At 46.5% G+C, this 24,709-nt stretch overlaps 1 long non-coding RNA gene across 1 annotated transcript; it reads right to left on the reverse strand.

Moving 5' to 3' along the window:
• Nucleotides 1-2,650: 2,650 nt before the first annotated feature.
• Nucleotides 2,651-4,382, reverse strand: LOC120686321. The gene is made up of 3 exons (XR_005680135.1): nucleotides 4,289-4,382; nucleotides 3,428-3,570; nucleotides 2,651-2,963 (listed from the first exon to the last, which is right to left on the reverse strand). It is a non-coding gene; the product is annotated as an uncharacterized LOC120686321 (long non-coding RNA).
• Nucleotides 4,383-24,709: the final 20,327 nt, after the last annotated feature.

Genomic DNA, 24,709 nt, shown 5'->3' on the forward strand with positions numbered 1-24,709 from the left:
TTGATAGCACCTTCGCGGTGATGAGTTTACAAAATATTTATGTCAAACCTTGAAGAAGTTGGGTCATCATTGGTACAAGCGGGGTACAACACTTGCTAGGGAAGGCTTGTACCAGACTTCTATTGAAGTCTGATCTACCCGTCTCCTACCGTGGAACCAATATTCACCATCTACGGCAAAGCATTTCATCGTAGATGTGAAGCAAAGGATGTTAACTATGTTCACTTGTTCAGTACATCTTGCTTGGGAGTTGGGAATGATATTCGTTAGATGATGTAATGTAGGCATGCAATTCAACATTTGCACCTTGGATGGAACAATTAGAATGTAATATGTATCGACTTTATCGAATATCGACTTTATCGAATACTTCAATCCCATGCACTTATCCAAGTTTTTGAGGCATGTAGTGCGATGTGCTTGTATACGCCTGACTGCACCAGACCAGGAAGAGTCACCCGGCCGGCCGGGCCTGCCCGGTGAAAAGGAAGTTGATTCCTTTTTCCTTGTAAAAAAAAGATGAAGCTGATTCTCATTTATTTATTTTTTTAAAACACACACACACACACAAGAACTTGAATTGTTGTGGTCACTCAGCTGGCAGCAGAGTCTTTTTGTTCCTCCTCCCTTGTCACGCGCTGGTGCAATGATCACCCTCTCACGGACACGGGAGTAGAGGAACAGGAGGCAGCAGACGGAGCGGCGCGGCGCCCCAAGGCTGGCGCAGTAAGCCGGTAACGTGCGGCAGGTGCTGCCTTGCCCGGGCCGGTGCGGCGTGTTGAGATGGAGCATGGAGCGGCTGGGTCCTCCCCGCCGTCCTGTCCTGGGCTCCTGGCCTCGCCCACTTGGCTAGCTCGCGCGCGGCAGCTCCTGGCCGGGGCCGGCCGGCGGAGGTAGTGGGCACTGGGCACTGAAGACGATGAGCACTTGAGCAGCGCAGTGAAGACTGAACGAACGCCGCAGATGATCGATGCGTGTGGCACATGCATGAGGCCTGCGTCCTGGCGCATGATCGATCGATCGATCTCCCGGGGCCGGCTCCCCACCCCATCCCACCCGAAATCGCCAGTCAGGTGACACCTTATCTAAGGGTGGGAATGTGGAAATGATTATCCGAATTTTTTGCATTCGTATTCTTATCCGCACCTAATATGGATATTCGTATCCGTATCCGATTGTAATGTGTTACTAAAGTGGATATATCCGAATTCGTTTTTTCTCATTTTCTCTATCCGATTCCACATCCGTATTCGACAATATCCACAACATCCGTATTCGAATAAGAATGAGCACATAGAAAACTATTAAAAAATTATATATATAACTAATGACTAGTGATATATTAATTTTAGTATTAATAATAATATATTTAGTGGAACTATTTAAGAGTGATCATGAATAAATGACATGTGCTACTAGGTTTAATATTACTAATGATATATAAAGATTAAGTTTAATTAATTTCAATTTAATTAACTATATTTTGATATGGATAATCATATTGATTTTAATTTACTTTGGTTTATCCACTTATTGATAAAATTATAAATATACTTTATTCCATTTATTCTTTATAACTATTGATATTTCCATTAAAATATTTATTCATTTGTATTTTATATCTTTATATTATTAACTATTTAAATATTTATGGATAAATATATTTTGATGAGATGTCTTTTTCTTAACTACAACGGTTACATATTTTAATCTTTATTGTATAATGACTTAGCGATACCTTCGAAATATGGTTGTAATGAATAAAACAAACGAATATAACTATGTTTCAAATAAGTAAATATCCGAATCTGTATTCGAATTCGAGACATCCATTTTGCATCGTATCCGACAACATCCGAATCCATATCCGTATCCGGATTTAAATTTTGATAAAAAATGCTATCCGAATCCGATTTCATGCGTATCCAATCTGATTCCATCCTTAGCCTCACCAGCACGAACCAACCAGGCTACGCCCTCGTGTCTCATGCTGCCATGCCTGCCACTGGCAAGCTCGCTCGGGCCCGGGTGACGTCACCGGATCTCTGGGTGCGCGGTGGGCCTGCCGCTCCGGGGGCTAGTTGATCGGGGGTCGTCAGGCCCGCCGCATGCCATGGTCCTCATGGTCCCTCCTCTCCTCTCCTCCCCACCCATTCAATCACAAGCAGTCATGTTAACACTACAAAAAATCTGTTGATCCATGACGATTGAATTTCGTCACAGATCACTAAAAAACTATCATAAAACAATATCTATGACGATATCAAATAACGTCATGTATTGAGCGTCACAGATCACACCACGTGACGTTCCTTAAATTTTCGTCATAGATTGCTTGATCCATGACGTTTTAAAACCGTCATGGAATGTCCCCGGGCTCCCGAAGCCCAACCCAAGCCCGTTTTCTATGACAAAAATTAACGTCACGAACAGTATAATTTTCGTCACAGATTCAATTGCCACGTCACACAATGGTGACATGAAGGATGACGTGGCTGTTGACTTAACTGTGATGTGGATAGCAATGATGACATATCTGCTGACATGGCAATGATGTGGAAAGTGACGTGGCAATCGCACGTGACGTGGCAAGTGACATCAACAGCACAGCCCACAAGTGGATGGGCCCAATTCAAAGTGGGCCACAAAATTAGACCTGATTTTCAACCCTTTTATTAGAATAGTCATTACTGCCCAGAATACATACCAAAATTGTAAGACCATTTCCCACAGTATCAAATCAAATACAATATCTCGTATTTACATTGAGAAGCACCTCAAAATTTACATGTTGTGGTAAATCATTTGCTAAAGCATTGACTGTACAGCAGGTTCAATTAAACAAAATAGATATGCAGTAAAAACAATACTAAATATTGACATTTGGTTGTGCGGATCAGGCCGAGGAATGGCATCACCTCCATTAGCCATGTAGATGTTGTCAACAAGCAGGTCATCATGATCTAAAATAAATGACAGCGAGTAAGTGTGCATTCATCGAAAAATCAAAGCAAACAGAATGATAGTAAGAAACATGTACACAGGTGTATATGGAACAAGTGTAGAATCAGGAAACCAATTTGATGAAGCAATGTATAGCAATTAACTGGTTGTGACCTATGATTAAAACATGTGAATACTAGCTCTGAATTTACATGTAAATTAACTTAAACTAGCACAAATGAATGCCAAAATGATGGGTTCCAAAGGCACCGCAAATTATCAGGTTCTTAGAATATTTACTAGCTCAGTATATCTGTACATTGGGTACTTCTGAAACAAACGCTCTCATTACTTCCATATAGTATATTTGCTAGTAAGTACCTCTTGATTTTCCCTTACGCTACTAATGGAAAATTAATATGAAAAGCAGAATGGGTTCCTTTATGGAACCTCCTTGGTGAGACACATAATCATGGCTACTTACCATCTATATTCAATTTTTTCAACAGCTGGGACTTTGATGCCAAGCGCGTAAATCCCAGCAGCAAATGGGTTCCTTTATGGCCCAAACTTGGTGAGACACCTGGGCATAAGCTACTGATCCTGCGTCACTAAGCCGAGCTGCTCCTAAAATAATAACCAAGTGATCACAGTTAGTCTCTAAAAAGTCACGCAAGGAAAAACATTACAGTTAATTAGACAAAGTTCTATGTAGCTAGCTTTGCTAACTAGTTTCATCCAAAGTGCTAGTTGCAAAGGTATGTATGAGATTTAAACGAAAAAATATCACCAACTTTAAAAGAAAGTAATTATTGCAATTTCCATGCCACAAAACTTCCAACTGAAACTTTCAGGATACATAACTCATTTAAAAAGGTGGTTCAGTTTGTGATTTAAATTACCATGAATTAAAATAAACACATGACTATCGTAACGAACTATAGGGACTTGTACTCCACTGCCCCTCTCAAGTCCTGTCATTCAGATTGGATGCAGCACATAAAAATAGAAATGCCAGAATTGATTACTTGAAAATGACACTGATTAATTGATTAATCGTTATCGCTAGAAGAGACAGACATTTCAAAGAAATTGCAGTCGAATTGCTGAACTAAAGTCAGAGACTGAGTTGTTGTTGCGCATCTGCAATACACCAAATGCCAGTATTCAAGTCAGAAACTTCTCTGACGGCTCACAATAACATAACTGAGTTAGGGACTAGAAAGGCAGCAGCACTAGCAAATGGTTAGCTTGTAGTGTAGTTGTATTTAGAATGTTCTAATGAAGTTCAACGAGTTCAGAATAGAAGAAAGGTAGCCGGACGCAGCAAGAAAGAAGGACCAACCTGCCGTAAGCTAGGGAGGGCCTGAACTCGAGCTCAACCGCAGAGGTCAAGGAAGACCAGTGCATCGACAAATACCACCGAATCTTAAAAAAAAGCAAATCAATTCTTGAAACAAAACAATAACTTGCTGCCGTCGTTGTGGGTTTGCTTCCTGCCGCACCAGTGCTGCCGTCGTCGTGGATTTGCTTCATGCCGCACCAGTGCTGCCATCGTCGTGGATCTGCTTTGTGCCACACCCGCTCCACCCGCCGTCGTCATCAAAGGACATGGACCTGACATGGCCCATAAGAGAGGGGCCACGCGCCGCCCGTACACCGCATGCCTCCCACAACACACAGGTCTCCCCAGCCCCAACGCGCCGCTCGCGGGGAGGGAGCCCGACGAGGATGCGGCCGCACCCGCATCCTTGGCCAACGAGGGGCGGCTATGACGAGCGGATCGACAAGGGACGCGGGAGCAGAGGGAGGCGCCGAGCGCGGCACGCGGATCCGGAGAGAAGCGGCAGCGGCGGGGCTGGGAGGCGGAGGAGGGCGCGAAGGGCCGGTGGCGGAGGGTGCGAGGGGCACATGAGGAGGAGCACGGCGAGGAATCGCTGCGGGATTTGGTAGATGAGAGAGGGGGTGCGCCGCCACGCATTGCCTCCGGTCGGGGAAGGCGAGAGGGGGGGGGGGCGAGGCGGGTTAGGGTTAGGGTTTCGGCTGGAGAGGGTGGCGACCGGATATTTATTGATGCGTAAGTTTATCTAAGCCGTCCGTTCGATCCAATGGTCTGCCACGAGATACTACTTAATTTGGGCTAAGATGGGCCGATTTAGACTTCACAGTTTAATATTTTTTATTTTCTTTTCTTATTTTAAAGTACCTTGTGAAGTAAATTGCAAATCAATATATCTTGTATACTCTAATATATTTTTAAAATGTTATATACTACATCTAAGTTGTTGTATCTGAATCTCAACAGTTACATAAGCGGTTTGTTATTTTTTATAGTTTAAATGAATTTCTATGTGCTTATCAAAAATAACTCCAAATTGAACTATGTCTAACTCAAATAAGACTCAAAAAATGCATAAAAATTATATTTCAGATCATATGTTCTATTTTAGCTCATATACTCAAAATATATGAAAAACTCAATTGTCTTCTAGGGGTAATTCAAACTTCTACATCCAAATTAGCACATAATAATTACAATAATATCTAAATTTTGTCAGAAAATTCTACAAATTGACATGATAATATATTTTTGGTCTATAAGCATTTCATAAAAAATTTGAATGGCTTTAATAAAGTTGAACCATACATTGTTCACAAAATTACACATCTCTCGCATAGTTTCATATAACTCAAGTGGAACTTTGAGATTTGAATACCTTATAATATTTTTGAACTCGTATACACTTCAAATTTGGATACAACCTTACATATATCCTTCTATTAACATTTATTGATTTACATAGCCACTTCTTGTGCAAAAAAATCATTTTTCTAATTTTTAAATAACTAATTAAGACACCCTTGTAAAGTAACTTATAAAATAATTATCTTATATACACCCAATACTTTTTTATATATAATAGAAAACATCTATGTTGTCATGTATAAGTTTCAATAATTTTTCAATATATTTGGTATTTTCTATCGTTTAAATGAATTTTTGCATGCTTATCGATTGTTACTCTATGTTGAACTACGCGCACATATGATAAGATTCATAAAATTGAAAAAAAAATATTTAGGCCCACATTTTCCATTCTAGTCCATGTACTAGAGATAGATGACAAATTCAATTGTCTTCGAGGGACAATTCAAACTTCTATCTCAAAATCACCATAGAATAATTGTAATAATCTCTAAATTTGTCAGAAAAATCTACAAACTGACAGGGCAATATATTTTTGGTCCATAAGATTGCCATAATAAATAAAATAATTTTAATAAAGTGAGACCATACATTGTTCACAAATGGATACATATCTCTCATTATTTCTTATAACTCAACTCAAACTTTGAGATTTGAATACCTCATAATGTTTTCGAACTCTGTATGCACCCCAAATATAGTGTGGGATGAATGGTCCATAAGACATGACCTTGTGTTTACCTTAGTATTAGAAAATATGAATATGAATTATTATACAAAAAATGACTATCTATTTTGTAATTAGTTGGAACAAAAGAAGCTATATCTGCAGAGCAGGCCGGCAGCCCACCAGCGGGGCAAGCAGGTTGCTTGGCTCGGCCCATGAGCAACCTGGACGACGCACACAGCACCTGCCAGGATCACCAGCACGTCCCAGCCTAGCTGTAGGAAGAGCACGTGGCCCAAGAAGGCAGCACGTTTTTGCTCACAGCTCTTGGGTTTGCCGCATGCATGCAGAGCTCGGCACAGGCCGATTCGCCATTTTGTTGTTCATTCCTTCCCAAGTTTATGCCTTTTTTTCCTTTTTCTTTTTCTATTTTTTTTTCTCCCCTTGTACTATGACAATAATTATAAACTTATTAATCACGATGGATTTCGTCAAAATCCGTCACAAATTAAATGATTTCTTGTAATGACAAAATTTCAGACAAAATATACAATTTTCAGTATTTTAGTAAATAAAAGAAAATGTTCAAAACTGCTTCGTGCATTACATGGGCCGAAATCAGCGCACACTCGCACAGCATCACGCAGCAAGGGGCAATCCCTTGGCTCAGTGAGACCCAGGTTGCCTTCCTTTTTTGTTTAAGCTTGTATATATATAAAGAAAAAGAAAATCATAAAAGAGGGATGTAGCGCGGTGGTAGCTGGCGTGTCTGTTGAGCGAGCCCAAGGTGGCTTGTTCGAATCATTCTCTGCACCATTATTTCAACTTTTTACCATTTTAACTTTGAGTATAGCAAAATGCAACGCCACAAATAGAGTATAAAAAATGCAACGCCACAAACCAGTGAGTAGTGTAGTGGTGGGAAAAAATAGTGTATCTAATGCAAGATCTTGGTTTCGATCCCCTCCAAGCAGCTCCGAAGCTGCTGTTTTATTATTCTTTTTGAAGAATAAGCTGCAGTTTTTTCTTATTAACGCATTGTATAAATATGGTGAGTTAGACGTTTGTAAAATAATAAGTAGCTCAATGGTAATTGCTCAATCATCTTGCCTTAGTGGTTGCAAGTTCGATTCTTACCATCTTTCATTTTTTTATTTTTACTAGTATATAAAAATTTTGTTACATAGTTCATAAATATATGTCAAAAGTAACTATGACGATTTCTGTGACATATATACTAAAATGTCATTGTTTTATGGGCCGGATTGTGACAAAATCAGTAAAACGTCACTAAGTTTTGGGCCTAGGATCCATTCCTTCAAATCCATGACAAAAACTAGAAAATCGTCAAGGATTGTCTGCGATTGTGACGCTTTATTAAAATGTCATGAAAAATTCGTCATGGATCACCACATTTCTTGTAGTGTAAGCAGGAGCATATGGGCACAAGCAGCTAGCAATTGGGCGTAGGCCGGCTTGGAAAAAAGGCGGCGTTCAAACTGTTCAGTTCTGGTGGTAGATCCGAGGGCGATGATTGAGCCGATGCCATTGCCAAGCAAGGGGTTAGTGGAGCTCTGCATGCTCACCATCATCCTCTGCCATGAGAGAGAGAGAGCCGCAGAGGCTCATCGTCCTCTGACACTGACGGTTGGCATCTTGACTGCATCATGCATCGAAGCCGCCTTTTATCCCTAGCTCATCACGCGCGCCGGCCGCCGCCACCCGCGTTCGCGCGATATATCCCACGTGGTTCCGATCCAGCACGCGTCCCCCAGGCCCCGACCGGGCGCTTATTCTCTTCCGTTTCTCGATCGTCACCGTCGTCGTCGTTAGCTGCAGACCTTTGCTGCAGAGAGCAGAGTAACAACGAACTAGTGGCGCCGCCGGCCGGCCGGCATGCACGTTCCGGAACAGGGACATGGATACATCCCCTGGTTCCTTTGCGGCGCCATGCCCATACATTCAGGATGCATGCATGTATTAGGTCCAAGATGATCATCACTCATCAGGCGGCGACACTCATCGGTTGTACGATACCATCATCTGGCTACTAATGCGTATCGATCTGCTTGTCCCCTGAGTGCATGCGCCTACTTTTCCTGCATGCATCTCTCGGTGCCCAGCTTGCCCATGTTTGGGCCAAGCTAGCTACAGTAACACACATCAACTAATGCCATGTTTAGTTCTCAAAATTTCCTACCGTATCCATCACATCGAATCTTTGGACACATGCATGATGAATCACTAAATGCATTTGAAAAAATAACTAATTACACAGTCTAACTGTAAATAACGAGACGAATCTTTTAAGTCTAATTAGTCCATGATTGGACATTAATTGCCAAATAACAACAAAAGTGCTATAGTCCAAAACCTAAAACTTTTCGCGAACTAAACATGGCCTAAGAATCTTCATTATTCCTAAAAAAACTAGTAGACCTAGGAGGGAACGACATTGTTGATGCTCGCCTCCGAAGGGTTGCTCCTAAAGTCCGTTTTCTTTTGTGCTCTCAATCTGGTATGGAGTCTAGAGAAGGTATGTCTGAGAAATAACTAATTTGTATCAGAGCTTGGTTGAGGTTTTCAGTACCTTAACCGGTTCGAAAACCACTTGGCGACCATGGCGAGTCTTGGGAAGATCCCGGTGTTTTCTGGCGAGGACTATGCCTACTAGAAGGTTCGCATGAGAGCCTTCCTGCAGAGCATGGGAGCCGAGGTCTGGGATATTACCAAGAACCAGGCCTACGTGGTGCTTGCCGCTCGGGTCACTCCTCTTCAAGTGACTGAGCACAAGACTAGACCGACTCGATGTTATTAAACGAACAATCCAGTTCTAGGAATAGTAAGATCCATTATTTGTGTGCTTAAGAGCATTTGATCCATATTAATGCTATATTACTCTAATGCAGCGGTTTGATATGTTTATATGTCTTGTTGAGGTAGTTAACCGGCTAGATGGTACACCTCCTTAGGTGGAAACCACATGCCAACAATTGAAGAAAATGAAAATCTCTTTCGATATACCATCAAGAGAATATCAAGATACCAAGATTGCAATAGTGGCTAGTGGGAAATAATCACCTATTTAGTTGACTTATGAAAGAAGTGTTGTAGAAGTTTACCTTTTCGAACTTGAGATTCATGGTTATCTAATTCCAAACTTGTCATAGTTCAAAATCAGAGCGCTTCAATAGAATCAACATGATATTGTTAGTCTATGCGAGAGCCTTGCACAAAAAAAATCTATATGGCATGGTATGTGAGTTCTTGTTAATTTAAAGATATTATGGTACTTTCTTTTATTTGTGCAAAACAATTCATAATAGTTGTGTTCTATCTCCATTGTAGGATATGTTTGATAACACCTTCACGGTGATGAGTTTACAAAATATTTATGTCAAACCTTGAAGAAGTTGGGTCATCATTGGTACGAGCCGGGTACAGCACTTGCTAGGGAAGGCTTGTACCAGACTTCTATTGAAGTCCGATCTACCCGTCTCCTACCGTGGAACCAATATTCACCATCTACGGCAAAGCATTTCATCATAGATGTGAAGCAAAGGATGTTAACTATGTTCACTTGTTCAGTACATCTTGCTTGGGAGTTGGGAATGATATTCGTTAGATGATGTAATGTAGGCATGCAATTCAACATTTGCACCTTGGATGGAACAATTAGAATGTAATATGTATCGACTTTATCGAATACTTCATTCCCATGCACTTATCTAAGTTTTTGAGGCATGTAGTGTGATGTGCTTGTATACGCCTGACTGCACCAGACCAGGAAGAGTCACCCGGCCGGCCGGGCCTGCCCGGTGAAAAGGAAGTTGATTCCTTTTTCCTTGTAAAAAAAAGATGAAGCTGATTCTCATTTATTTATTTTTTTTAAAAACACACACACACACAAGAACTTGAATTGTTGTGGTCACTCAGCTGGCAGCAGAGTCTTTTTGTTCCTCCTCCCTTGTCACGCGCTGGTGCAATGATCACCCTCTCCCGGGCACGGGAGTAGAGGAACAGGAGGCAGCAGACGGAGCGGCGCGGCGCCCCAAGGCTGGCGCAGTAAGCCGGTAACGTGCGGCAGGTGCTGCCTTGCCCGGGCCGGTGCGGCGTGTTGAGATGGAGCATGGAGCGGCTGGGTCCTCCCCGCCGTCCTGTCCTGGGCTCCTGGCCTCGCCCACTTGGCTAGCTCGCGCGCGGCAGCTCCTGGCCGGGGCCGGCCGGCGGAGGTAGTGGGCACTGAAGACGATGAGCAGCGCAGTGAAGACTGAACGAACGCCACAGATGATCTGAGGGACCGAAGCGGGCGATCAGAGGGGGTGAATGGGAGCCGATCAAAAATTTCTTTCGAAATCGATCCGGCGGCCTATATCCCGAAAATCACCATAAGCCCTCAAACCTAGGATATGAGAGAATAGCTACGGACTAGCTATCTCTTTACAAAATGCCCTAGGAAGCTGCGCGGAAGCAAAAAGAGGCAATTTGCAGAACTGAACTGCAGGGACCGGTCAGACCGGTTCAGGATACCGGTCAGACCGGTAGGAGCCACCGGTCAGACCGGTACGACACACCGGTCTGACCGGTCCTTTCCAGACAGCTCGAAAATCAACCTCCAAACGATGAATCTTGAGCAAACGACCTTCAAATCCAACGAAACTTAGAGGATACTTTCACAACTATTCCGTGAACATATCCCCAAGAGATCTTTTCTAGAAGATTAACGGATCATGGGAAATCAAAGAAAGATCAAAGTGGATTGGGGTTTTCTCAAGAATTCAAGAACAGCAATTCGGGTGCACTCGCGATTCCAGGGGATTTAGCACTTGGCTAGAGAGATCAGAATCGCCACAAAGAGTCCAGCAAACCACGAATCAATGAACTTGTCTCCTCCAAACACTAAACACACCAAAAGAGGAGAGTTCAAGTCCAAACCGTGAAAGAGGAGGGGGAGGACCAGAACTCAGCACACAAGAGTGATCTCATCAGATTCAAAAGCCCTGATGGCACGAGGAGGATAGGGCCTCCTTTCCCAAACAAATCCAACACAAGATCTCAACAATCCATGGACTAAATCTACTCTAAAGAGAAGAACAGAGGGGAGGAACACAGGGGCGGCGGCCTGGGAGATAGAACAATTCACGGACGAAATACAAAAGCCGCAATTAACCTAACACAAGTGAAGGGGTATTTATACCCGCGGGACCGGTCAGACCGGTACGCTGGACCGATCAGACCGGTTGGTTAGACCGGTCAGACCGGTGCCAGGGACCGGTCAGACCGGTTGGCCTGCAGCACCCCTGTACACAATCTCATCCGACGGCCGAGGTTCTTTCTTCGGAATGAAGTCTTCTCCACGATGCCGCCGTCTTGATGAAGATCCAATCCGCGGTTTTGGAGGGTCCGCGAAACCCGGGTAGGTGGCCGGTTTTGAGAAAACCGCCAAAACCTCACGCGCGGGAAGATTCCCGCCTCCACGCCATGGCCCTAGACGCCGTTCCCGCCTCGGCCTTCTGACGGCCCTAGACGCCGCCCGACGCCCGTCACCTCCTCGCCCGCAGCGAGGCCCTAGACGCCGTCGACGCCCGTCGCCTCCGTCAGTCCCGAGACCGACGCCCGTGCCTCAACGACTTGGCGTCTTCAACCGCCGTCCGCCTCCTTGGTTTTGTGGCGCAAACCAAGAAACCCGCCTTCCGTCGCCGCTTGCGCCCTCGATCCAGGAGTGGACGCCACAGCTGCCGCCCGGTCCGAGCTCCGGTCCCGGCTGCCCTTCACCGCCGTCCACCGCACGGTCCATCGGCCACAGCACCTCCACGGCAACTCCCCGTCGACACTCGACGCCCATGTACCTGCAATCTAAAGACCAAGTGCACGATCACACCGCACGGTTGAGAATTCACTCATCACAAACAGAATAAAGTACTCCACATTCCTCATGATCGATCGATCTCCCGGGGCCGGCTCCCCCACCCCATCTCACCCGAAATTGCCAGTCAGGTGACACCTGACCTGCACGAACCAACCAGGCTGCGCCCTCGTGTCTCATGCTGCCATGCATGCCAGTGGCAAGCTCGCTCGGGGGTGACGCCACCGGATCTCTGGGTGCGCGGTGGGCCTGCCGCTCCTGGGGATCGTCAGGCCCGCATGCCATGGGCCTCATGGTCCCTCCTCTGATCCTCCTCTCCCCACCCATTCGATCACAAGCAGTCTTGTTGTTTGGCGGTGGAGCAGGAGCATATGGGCGCAAGCAGCAGCTAGCAATTGGGCGTAGGCTTGGAAAAAGGCGGCGTTCAAACTGTTCAGTTCTGGTGCGTGGTAGATCCGGCCGGGAGGGGGCCGATGATTGAGCTGATGCCATTGCCAAGCAAGGGGTTAGTGGAGCTCTGCATGCTCACCATCATCCTCTGCCATGAGAGAGAGAGAGGGAGAGAGAGCCGCAGAGGCTCATCGTCCTCTGACACTGACGGTTGGCATCTTGACTGCATCATGCATCGAAGCCGCCTTTTATCCCTACCTCATCACGCGCGCCGGCCGCCGCCACTCGCGTTCGCGCGATCCCACGTGGTTCCGATCCAGCACGCGTCCCCCAGGCCCCGACCGGGCGCTTATTCTCTTCCGTTTCTCGATCGTCACCGTCGTCGTCGTTAGCTGCAGACCTTTGCTGCAGAGAGCAGAGTAACAACGAACTAGTGGCGCCGCCGGCCGGCCGGCATGCACGTTCCGGAACAGGGACATGGATATATCCCCGGGTTCCTTTGCGGCGCCATGCCCATACTGTGAGAACCGCCCAATTTAATACTATTTTAAACGAACCGTCGGTCATTATCATCCAGATGAGAGTTAACACGTGCTTGCCGGAGAGCGTGCCACGTGTTATCCCACATCTAGAGACACGAATAACCGACACGTTATTCATCCAAAATAATATCAAATCCGGTAGTCCCGGTATGCGCTCCAACATACGCCCAGAATCAGCATATGCACATACCGTTTACAATCGAATACATCGCCAAAAATCCACAAAGAGTAGTTTTATACTATCAGAGTTCACAGCTTAACATTACAAGTCCAACATAGGTGGGTTTCAAACTTCACTTACAAGCCTTAGGCTCACGAAAGCCATATTAAACAGAAATGTAAAGTTTATTGCATTTACATACTCTCACGAAGCTCAGATACGATAAGTACTTACTAAAGTAATGATGCCTTGCTCAAGGACACCACTACAGCCACCACGACCTACTCCTCCCCCGTGTTTGGATCAACGGGGTAGAAGTGGCCGAACACCACTTCGGGCTCACCTGCAACTAGGTTTAGAAAGCAACCTGAGTACAAAAGGTACTCGCAAGACTTACGCGATTACATAAACAAGGATCATGCACAGGCTCAAGGAAAAGCTTTAAGTTGAAGTACTTATTGCATAAGCATAAGCTACCTACACTATCACCTAGCAAACTTAATTAATCTTGCCCAACCCCAAACCATTTTAGTTGATTAAGAGAGTAAAATAAACTATAACTGTTCATAGCTGTAACAAGAACCATTCTCATCATAAACGATAATCTATGAGGAGTTCATGGGTTAAAGAGCGTGCTCATAACCGAGAGCGCGGCAATTCGAATTGATTATAACCTTGTAAGGGTGTACTACTTTACCCACACGACGCAAGGACCATGCGACTCACCCAACCCGCTAAAGTTGGATAAGGGGGTACTCGCGTCAACCGTTCCCAACATGGCTCGATCATTGAAATCTTCACACCTAGTTTACGCGTAGAGACTTAGTTTCCACCGGGGACATCTCTAAACTTTCCTACACGTAGGTCCACCCGGGGACACCTCTAAGCCTCTCTGCATAGCCCGAAGCCACGTATCTAGGACTGTACATCAATGATCAAGTCAAAGAAGGTAATTGGCTTATCCGTTCCATTATATTGGATATGTGGTAGCACGGAAAGGTGCTCCAAACCAACGTCGTCCACTCGGTCCTTAATCGATCCAAGCGGACTATGCCCATGTGACTTCATTCTCTAGGCCCTAACATTCCGCTCGAATCTCGATACTGCACTCCACTTGCCCCAGATGCTCAAGTGCGACCAAGGATAAACGGGTAAGTGTGATACTCCAAACCAATCCTTTCTAGCAAGCAAAATGAGTATTCTAAGCAGGGCTAAGCATCTAGTCAGATTAAGTAATTAACTATCTAACTAGTGCCAAGAATAGGGATAACAAATCAAGGATGGATTATGCATGAATATAGGTATCAAAATGCAATACATACATACTATACATATAAAGCCCACAATACCCAAGTGAAATAGCTAAACTAAAACAGATTAAATAGGGGCAAGGAATGTGCTTAGCTGCTTGCCTTGGTTAGCTTCGGGTTCGACCACGAACGGGACTCCGGGTTCAGGCTCCACGGACTCAGTGGGCTCCACGTGTTCGTTCTCCGACGGTCCGGTCACTAAAATGCATGAATGCGATGCAAGAGTTAAAGAACAAACTTAACAACAAGCATAAACCATGAAATAAATTGAGCATGCAGAGGACAATGCAAGAAACTCAAGAAAATTGGTTGTGCAGTAAAAGCATTTTCCTATAAGAAATCATAAATATTTTGATTTTCAGCCACTCTAAACAAAGTAAATCAGAAAAGGAATGCAAACTAAACTAAACAAATCCAAGAAAATTATCTTAGATACAAAGCATGAAAACAGAGCTAAAAAAACTGGTTTTGCCATTTTATCACTTTCATGCAAAAAGTTCTATATTAAACCACCTTTTGGACAGCAAGCACGAAATTGAAATAAAAACCTAACAAACAGCAAGCAAACATGTGAACAAGTTACACCACTGAAAACTACTCCTCACAAGGAGTCTAACAAAGTTTGGTTTGACATTTTTCGAGCAGTAAACAAATAACCAAGCATTAAACTCACTTTTGCAAGATAAAACTATAGATAAATCTACAACAAAGGAACATGAAAAACAATATTTTTCCTAAGTAGATCTCATCTAGAGGAATCCAACAAAATAAGTTTCATAATTTTTGGATCTATGTACGAATTTCTACACATTTTGCAAAATTGCTGCTTAAACAAACTCGCTAGAAAACGCTAGGTGTACCCGGACCGGGCCACACCGGCAGGCCAGAGGCCGACAGGCGGGTCCCACGGGCAGGCGCCCCCGGGCCAAGTCAAGGCAGCCCGGGCGGTCTTGACCCGGGGTGTGCGCGCCCACGGCGCGGCCCGCGCGCGCTGGCGGACGGCGGCGTGAGGCGGCGCGAAGAGGCGGGGCCGGAGCGGACCAGGGGCGACGCACACGGGGAAGAGGAGGAGTAGGCGAGCCTCACCGGCGGTGATGCGGGTGAGGAGCTGCAGCGGAGGGGCGGCGCGACGGACAGGGGCGGCGGCGCGGCGAACCGGCGCGGCGGCGGCCCTGCAGGGAGGCGAATGAGGCCGGGTGAGCGCCGGAATCGGAGGAGGAGGGCAAGAAGAAGCTCCCCGAGCGACGGATTGAGCCACGGCTCACCGGAGCAGGAGAATCGCGGCGGCGAGCGGCGGCGGCACGGCTTGGGGGCGGCGGCGATAGAGGAGGGGAAGGCTAGGGTTAGGGTTTGCGGGGGAACGGGGTCGGCCGGGCGCGGATAAGGGCGTGAGAGGAGGGACGGTTGGGCACGGCGCACGAGGATGGCCGGCACGTGTCCCGAGAATGGACGCCGGCGGCGACGACGTGTGCGTCCGCGTCGCGCGGAGCAAAACAGAGGAAGGGGAAGGGCGGCTGACAGGTGGGCCCGGCGGGGATTTTCATTTTCATTTTCTTTTCTTTTTTTTCCAGGGCTGTGACACATACATTCAGGATGCATGCATGTATTAGGTCCAAGATGATCATCACTCATCAGGCAGCGACACTCATCGGTTGTACGATACCATCATCTGGCTACTAATGCGTATCGATCTGCTTGTCCCCTGAGTGCATGCGCCTACTTTTCCTGCATGCATGTCTCGGCGCCCAGCTTGCCCATGTTTGGGCCAAGCTAGCTACAGTAACACACATCAACTAATGCCATGTTTAGTTCTCAAAATTTCCTACCGTATCCATCACATCGAATCTTTGGACACATGCATGATGAAGCACTAAATGCAGTTGAAAAAATAACTAATTACACAGTTTAACTGTAAATAACGAGATAAATCTTTTAAGTCTAATTAATCCATGATTGGACATTAATTGCCAAATAACAACAAAAGTGCTATAGTCCAAAACCTAAAACTTTTCGCGAACTAAACATGGCCTAAGAATCTTCATTATTCCTAAAAAAACTAGTAGACCTAGGAATGAACGACATTGTTGATGCTCGTATCCGAAGGGTTGCTCCTAAAGTCCGTTTTCTTTTGTGCTCTCAATCTGGTATGGAGTCTAGAGAAGGTATGTCTGAGAAACAACTAATGACACTGTCACAGAACAGTCCAAATAATACCGATCAAGTGCACTAATTAACCTTTTAACTTAAACCCCTGCTACTGCACTTCACCAGTACATCCAGACTGCCTGCTTTAACCAGGATCGATTGCACAGGAACTCTCGCCAAAAGACGAGCACAGGTGATTACAAGCAACCAAGGTTTTCAAACTTAACTTACAACCAGAGTTAAACAAAAGTCTTCAAAATTTATTTACAATTAAAGTTTTACAAGCCAAAGTTACATTTCGAATACAGAGTTCAAACGCAGCGGAAAATACCAACAGTTTGAAACAAACTTCAAAATACCGCACGATAAATAACGTCGATGACCAAAAGACGAACTTCACATCTTGCCCACTGATGTGAGGCTCACCTGCCTGCAATCACGGAGAAGGCGAAACCCACTCGAACGTCCAACCTGGAGGAAGAGGCTGACCACTCCAGGACGCACCGATTTCCTCGAAGTCTTCCGGAATACAGCCTGCTCAGAAGGGTTACAACCAAACCCTGAGTATTCTAATACTCAGCAAGGTTATTTTGCTGAAAACTACTAAAACTGGATCCTTACTTTCAATATTTTAGCTCCAATTGTGTTGATAGCTAGAAACTAGGTTTGCCTAATTCTCTAGAGCACACATGGTTAATCATATTATCTTTTCAAGAATATCAACAAAAGTCCAACTTTTCTCTTTCTGTCCTTTCAATCTTTACTACGATGCGACGCATTGACCAAGGCTCTCATATCAGCGAGTCACGGCGAATCGATCCGATTTAACCTTGCAAGGTGGACCTAACTCACACGACACGTGAAAACCCCGTCGGGCCACACACGTCAACTGTTCCCATAATTACCCCGAAGTCTGAATCAAGCCCGCAAGCACCCGGATGCTGAGCCCCGCACGTGCGAACACCCAGTGAACCCGTGGGCTACTTCACCATCCGTCAACCCTACCCAGCACCGCAGGTCGAGACCCAGATTCCGACGCAATTAAGGTAATTAGCTTACCGGTTTCGACTACCTCCTACTTCCGGCATGTGGTTAGTACTGTTCAATACTCAGTCAAAGGGCCAACAACGGAACGGTCCTCAATCGACGCAGGCGGAGACTCAACTTTCCTTAATCAATAATCATGTCCAACTTTACCTCCGCCCGGTCTCCAATTTCCCTTCTCATTGCATTATTTCTCATAACACTGCCTGAAGTAACAACCCTATATCTCGCGGGTGACAGGAAATCACCCGTCTTCTACCGGTTTACTTAAGCATAGCAGTGCTAGCGATACCTACACTAGTAAGGACACTGGGTAATCAAGATTATGCATCTATGGTTCCAATCAAATCCTTGAACGTATATGCACAATACTTTAATTATAACATGGAGTAATTAAAATAAGGGATATGCTCCGGGGCTTGCCTTGCAAGTCAATGGGTTTAGCGATTTCTTCGGGAGCGTGTTCGACTACGTCCTCCTGCTGCTCTCCCGTTTGCAGCTCCTGGATCGGCTCGGCAACCAGCTCGTAGGCGACTTCGGTGTCGGCGGCTACACGAGGAAAATATGCCATGCATGAGACTCAAGAAATGATGCAAAGCACTACTCACAACGAAGGACATGGACCAAACTCCAAAAGCGTCTACAGAGCAACCTTACAACTAGGGTTACGATAGCAAAGGTTTAGAACGGATGTGCAGCTTTTGGTTCTAAGGCCTTTTAGCCTGAAGTGTTTCCTATCAAGCAAAAGTTACGAACTCGCTTCGAAGGATTAACATAACTCTAGAGCAGCATGGATCAAAACAGGAGCTTGCTTGATTGAGATTACACATGCATGGAAACATTAACTCGCAACAAGAATTTATCGAAATGAAAAGAATCAAGCACTAATAGATCCACACACAAGCACACAGGCTATGCACCTGAAACTTTTTCAGTGGACTACACATACAAAGAGTAAGCTACAATAAAATTTTCAGAATTTTTAGACAAACAGAACAACTGATACAAAATAATCTAGCTTAAACACAAACCCTAAATTTAGCAGGGGCCAAAGTGACATTTCACCTGCACAAATATTTTTCTTCTGAAGATCTTGATTTTAGAAACCTAACAAAACTTAGTTTGCATTTTTAGGATTTTTCTGCATTTTTCTAGCAATTATCAAACTTTCAGCCGAAATAACAAAAATAAAACAAAAATTACCCTAACACTCCTGACCCGTGGGCCCTACTTGGCGGTGGAACAGAGAGAGAGGGGGGCGGCTCCTCTGTTTTGCCCGGGCGCTCACGCCGGCGGCGCGGCGCGCCTGCACGGGCACGGCGGCCATGGGCCGACCGGCCGGCGGCGGCGCAAGCAGGGCAGGGCGGGGCAGGGCGCCGGCCCGAGCGGTGGCGGCGGCGGCTTGCGAGCGGCGCCGCCCAGGATTGGGCAGGGCACACGCGGGGCGGACGGCGGCGCGCAAGAGCAGGGCGGCGGCGCCGCGTTCCTCGCCGGCGTGGGGTGGGGCAGCGGCAAGGAAGGGCTGGAATAGGTCTAGCAAGGGCGGGCGGCCCCCGTGCGCGCAGCAGCAGCCCGAGCGCACACGCCAGGGCGGCGGGCGACGAGCAGGCGGCGGTAAACGGCGGCGCGCGGCGGCGCAGCAGCGTTCCGGCGTCGGCGGGGCCTAAATCGCGTAGGGAAATGGCCGGGAAGGAAGAGGGGCGCGCGGAGAAGCTCACCGGCGGCTTGAATCGGGCGGAGGTGGACCGAAGATTGGAGATCGACGGAGAGGGGCGGAGCTCCGGGCTCGGTGACGGCGGCCGGCGGCCTGGGGCCTGATTTGGCCGGGTAGGGAGTCGGTCGGGCTCGGGGACGGGACGGCGTGCGTGCTGGACAAGGCGAGGAAGGTCGAGGGAGGTCGAGGCGCGAGGAAATGGCGGCGAGACGGCGGTGGGTCGCCAGCACAGCTCCGGCGACGGCGAGCGGCAGCTAGGGTTGCTTGGCTCCGCTGTGCACTCCGTGCATGGGCGAGGAAAGGGGAACGGGGAGGCGAAAGGGAACTTGGCGTCCCACTCGGCAACGGGTGCGCTTAAGCGGCGATGGTGGTCGTCGGCACGACGCGTGGCGACGACGACGTCGAGACCGGCGGTGCTCTGACCAAACGGGGGCATAGTAACCGAATTTGTGTGATTTTAGCCGACTTTGACCGTCCAAAGCTCCAAATTTTACAGTGGAACATGAAATTTGGCCAAAATAAAAGTTGTAGAGGACGATAAGAGCTACAACTTTTGTTTTGGGCGAAAGTTGATTTGAAGCTTGGATCACGGAGAAAAATGAGATCGAACACTGCTAAACAATGTTTACCGCGCGAACACGATTTACGCTAACGACAAGATTAACTCCTAATTAGCAAATCTAAGCTCATGATTAGCGCTCAGTAACACTGGGGTGTTACAGACACGAAACCTACTAGCCTGCGAATTGAAAGAATTGATCGAAGAGGAAAATGAGGAGATCGACCCAAAGAAACACCACTGGATCTCTACTTCAAGTCGAGATGGGCCTCGTCGTTGTAGTACTCTATATCATATACGCCCTGGGGAGGGAGCGCTGAGGGCGCCCGGAGCCTCTCCGAGCGACACGCGGCGGAGAGAAGAAGGCCGACGCGAGCCATGGACTGCCGGTTTGGTCGTTTCCCCGCGGAGCACTCGCTGCAAGTGGGGCCGCGTGCCACACCGCCTCCCCCGCAGCGCCTCACCTACGCCTGGGTCCCGCCCGAGATTTCGCACCGCCGCCGTCCGCTCCGCCCGGCCGCCCGGGGGATCAGACCGGCGGCATCCCGGTGGGGGATGTGGCCCGCTCCGCCCTCCGGCGCCGTCGTTCGCCGAGGTCCCCACCCCTTCCCCCTCCCATTCCATCCTGGTCGCCGCGGGCCTCCGCCATGGCGGATCCCGGGCACCCCCTCCCGAGCTCCCCACCTCTCGACCTCCTCCTCCGCCGCCCCTGTTCCTCCGTGTTGTTCCTTCTGACAAAATCGGCAGGTGCCTGTTCCTCCGTGTTGTTTCCCTTCCGGCTTCCTTGCCGTCGTCGCCGACTCTGACGGGTCGTTGCTGCCCTCTCGTGCCTCCGCTCTCGCTGCTGGTACCATTCCTCGCCACGCCCTCTCTCGCTGCACCATTCCTGACGAGGTCAAAAGGCCGGCAACAGTTCCGGTCGCAGCCCCTCGATCATCCGCCCAATTGCTTCCTCACCGCCCCGTCACCCTTCATCTGCCTGTAGTTCTCGATTGGACCGACATCCATGAGGTCACACAAATCCCAACCTTGGTAGCTCTACTGCCAGCAAGATGAAAGGGACAGCTCTGAAGAACAGCGATGGTGGGTGATCCCCTGAGTGGCCCTCTCTCTCTCTCTCTGCTTGATCTGATTTGATTTTGGAGGGTAGTAATCTTTTTTATGTTTGCATAGCCCCTCTCCAAATTCAGTGTTTTAGATGGTTAGAATAAGTAACCTCTTATCGCCGAAGAAAAGTAGCATTCGTGAATACATTCAGAGGTCTACCGCTCTTCATGCTAGATTGATGCTGCGTTAGTTCCACATGATCTAATGTATTTTTGTCTTCTAATCATCTATTTGGCTATATTTTCTGCACGAAATTGTCCACAAAACTTGATTAGTAACATGGGTGGGTATACATGGAGTGGCAGAGTCCAATTCTGAATCCTCAGCAGTGCAGTTGTATTCGTCAGAAATCAGGATATGCATTGCTCCATAGCAGCGGACTGATCCAGCAATGGTTGGGTGTTTCTCTTATGCTTAATTTCATCAATGTTCAAAGTGCAGGAATCCATGGTCCTGAACACATCAATTAATATCTCTTCTCTTTTACCTTTTCTGCCCCTACTTACAGTAATCAGTAGTTTCTAAATTGTATGTTCACGTAGTATAAGTGGGACTAAATATATTTTTGATTTGTACAGTGTCATATGTTTCTGCTTATACAAATAGCTTAAGCTTTCTGTTTCATGTTACTCTTGACAGTTTATCTAACAAAAGAACCAACAATAGTATGCACCAATTGAGTCTTTGTGAAGTTGAAATTGCAGGTTCTTTAACATTGTTGTGTATGTTTATTGCGGTTTCAGATGACCCTTTAGTTTAAAATAAATGTAAATGTGATACGCATACATTAGCTCCTACAAGTAATTTATCAGCAAACATATAAAACATTCACATACATGGTTGTTGACTTAGCATATTTCTACTGTGATAAGACATCTTTTTTTATAGGGCCCAAATTCTTCAACATAGCAACCATGCTGTGTAATTATTTGTACATTACGATAAGGTAGTTTGTTCCCCAATTTCTCTGATTTCTTTGCTGCTTCAGTTTTGATGTGTTTCTTCTGTCAACCAAAGTACTTTATTCTATACTTTAATATAGAAGAAATATTGCTGCCTTCGCATACATGTTCTGTTGATATGATAAGCCGATAACACCCAACTGGGAGCTAATTGTACTACCACATCGTATCTTTTCAGTTTACTCTGCTTCGCTTTGGCTGCTCATTCAACATGTTCAACATTCAAACAACATAGAAAACACTCATGTTTCGGAACGGGCGTGGCGTAGCGCGCCAATCTTCCTAGTATTGCTTGAGCCAGCGTGCTATGATCCTCGTCTCCTTGGCCCGCACTCGCGTCAGCCACTCGGGGTCGTCCTTGCTGGAGAACCTCAGATCCACGTGGTGCGCGCCTGATCATCGATCGCATTCTACATAGATCATTCCAAATCTTGATTAAATCAAATATACATAAATGAAATGCATTGCATTGCAGCTAAGAGGGCTGCAAAATTCAGATTGAGAGAAAGTGAAAGTATCTATATATCAATTTCACTTACCTTTCGGCTCGACCAGCGCGATGATGCTGTCAGAAATGCTCTTCAATACGCTGAAAGTAGGCACACGGGGAAAATATATATGTAAATACTTGTTTCAGTGGTTTTTGTTCAAGTACCAAGCATATATACTCCTATGGCATTTTCAAACAATCTCGACCGAGCCATATATTTGTCTTGTTAATTTCTGTTTGAATCCAACTTTAACTTTAAAAGTTCTGCTATATTATTTACGTCAAATTCAGATCGTTATATTATTACCCGCCAGTGCTCCACGGATCCCGCAGACCGTTGAAGAAGTGGATGTTGCTCGCAGATCTCTTCAGCACATTCCCAATATCCTGAAAAAAAGACGATTTTTTTACCAAAAAAATAATACAATGACTAACTGGGCCAGCAAAAAATGCAGTAGCCCATGATCGATCACCAAACCAGGCCACGAACTGGGCCCAGCCCATCCCGTGTGTAACGAACATGGCACCATTTATGCCATTTAGGAGTGATTTTGGTGATCGTATGACAACGCAATCAATGAGACTAATGGTTTTATTAAGTGAACATTTCTAGATCCCAGGAATGAAGTAAAAAGGCCATACAAAGCAATACACGAAGAAAGAACTCAAAGAATCGCTGAATTGAATGAGTTCTGCAGAAAACAGGAGCACCGAAAGAACTTATGCATGTAGCATCGGTGCATCCGATGGTTGTCGGAAGTTCCGACGCCCTGGCATCGGTGCAAATCTGAGCACCAAATGGAGATCAAGCGAAGATCAAGTCAAGATAGCCAAGTCACTGGTTGAACCGACGGCGTCAAGCTAGGCATCGGTGCATTGGATGTACTATGTTCCAGAGATGATGTCAAGCACACAGGAGCCAAGTCTTCAGCACCGGTTGAACTAGTGGTCCATCGGAGCATAGCACCGGTGTAATGACGTCAGCAGGAGTGAAAGAGACCAACGACTAGTTGAGTGCTGTGAGTGACCGATTTAACCGACACACAGTCATCGGTTAAACCGGTGGTGTCGCAGACAGTGCGTCAGAAGCTCAACGGCTACTTCAGGTCTGAGAGTGACCGGATGAACCGACGCCGCCCCATACAGATGCATCGGTTCATCCGATGGTATGCTGTTTTCTGCTGACCGTTGGAGCAATGGCTACAAGACTTGGTGGCCTATATATACGCCTCACCCCGGCCATTTGAAGTTTGCTGGAGTCCCAAGACATCTCATACACACCCAAGAACACCTCCAAGCCATACAAGAGCACATTGATCATATCCTTAGGTTTTAGCACTAGCTTTGTAAAGTGTGAGTGCTAGATTAGCTCTTGAGTGAGTGAACAAGCAAGGTTGAGATCCTTGTGGTTGGTTCTAGAGTGAACCACACTTGTATTACGGTGCGCCGGCCCCTTGGAGCAATTGGTGGCTCGCCGGCAAGTCAACGACCATCCGGCTTGGTGTGGAGCAGTATTGACGACATTGTGCGGGGGATGGAGACCCCTCCTTCGTGAGCAATCTCCCTTAGTGAAGATCGGGATCAAGGTGACCGTGATTGTGTTTACGGAAGAGACTTGATTGTCGGGAAGCGATACTCTTCGTGAGTGCTTCAACAACGTGGACGTAGGGGCGCCTTTGTGGCAATTCAAACCACGGGATAAATCCTCGTGTCGAGAGTTCGCTTCCTCTCATCCCTCTCTTTAAGCTTCCGCATTTCATATTGCAACTTGTGTGCCTTTACCTTCTTAGTGTAGTATCTTGCTAGGATTGGCTATATGTTGCAAAACTCTTTTGGGATGAGGGTTACACACTAAGGTGAACCGTAGTTTCACATCTAGTTAGCTTGTTTTAGTTTAAATTTTGTGTAAGCTAGTTGGAGACATAGGTTAAGGTCTTAATAGTGCCTAATTCACCCCCTCCCCTCTTAGGCTAGAGCACCGGATCACTTTCACCGTGGCCCAGTAGGAATAATCCTCCTCCTCTGGCTGGAACTTATGTATCCGCCAAACTCAGTCTCGAGCCAGAACGGGCGCGGCGGCAGGCCGGTGGTGTTGCGGCAGCT

The sequence above is a fragment of the Panicum virgatum genome, chromosome 8N (genome assembly GCF_016808335.1).
Source record: "Panicum virgatum strain AP13 chromosome 8N, P.virgatum_v5, whole genome shotgun sequence".
Lineage (NCBI taxonomy): Eukaryota > Viridiplantae > Streptophyta > Magnoliopsida > Poales > Poaceae > Panicum > Panicum virgatum.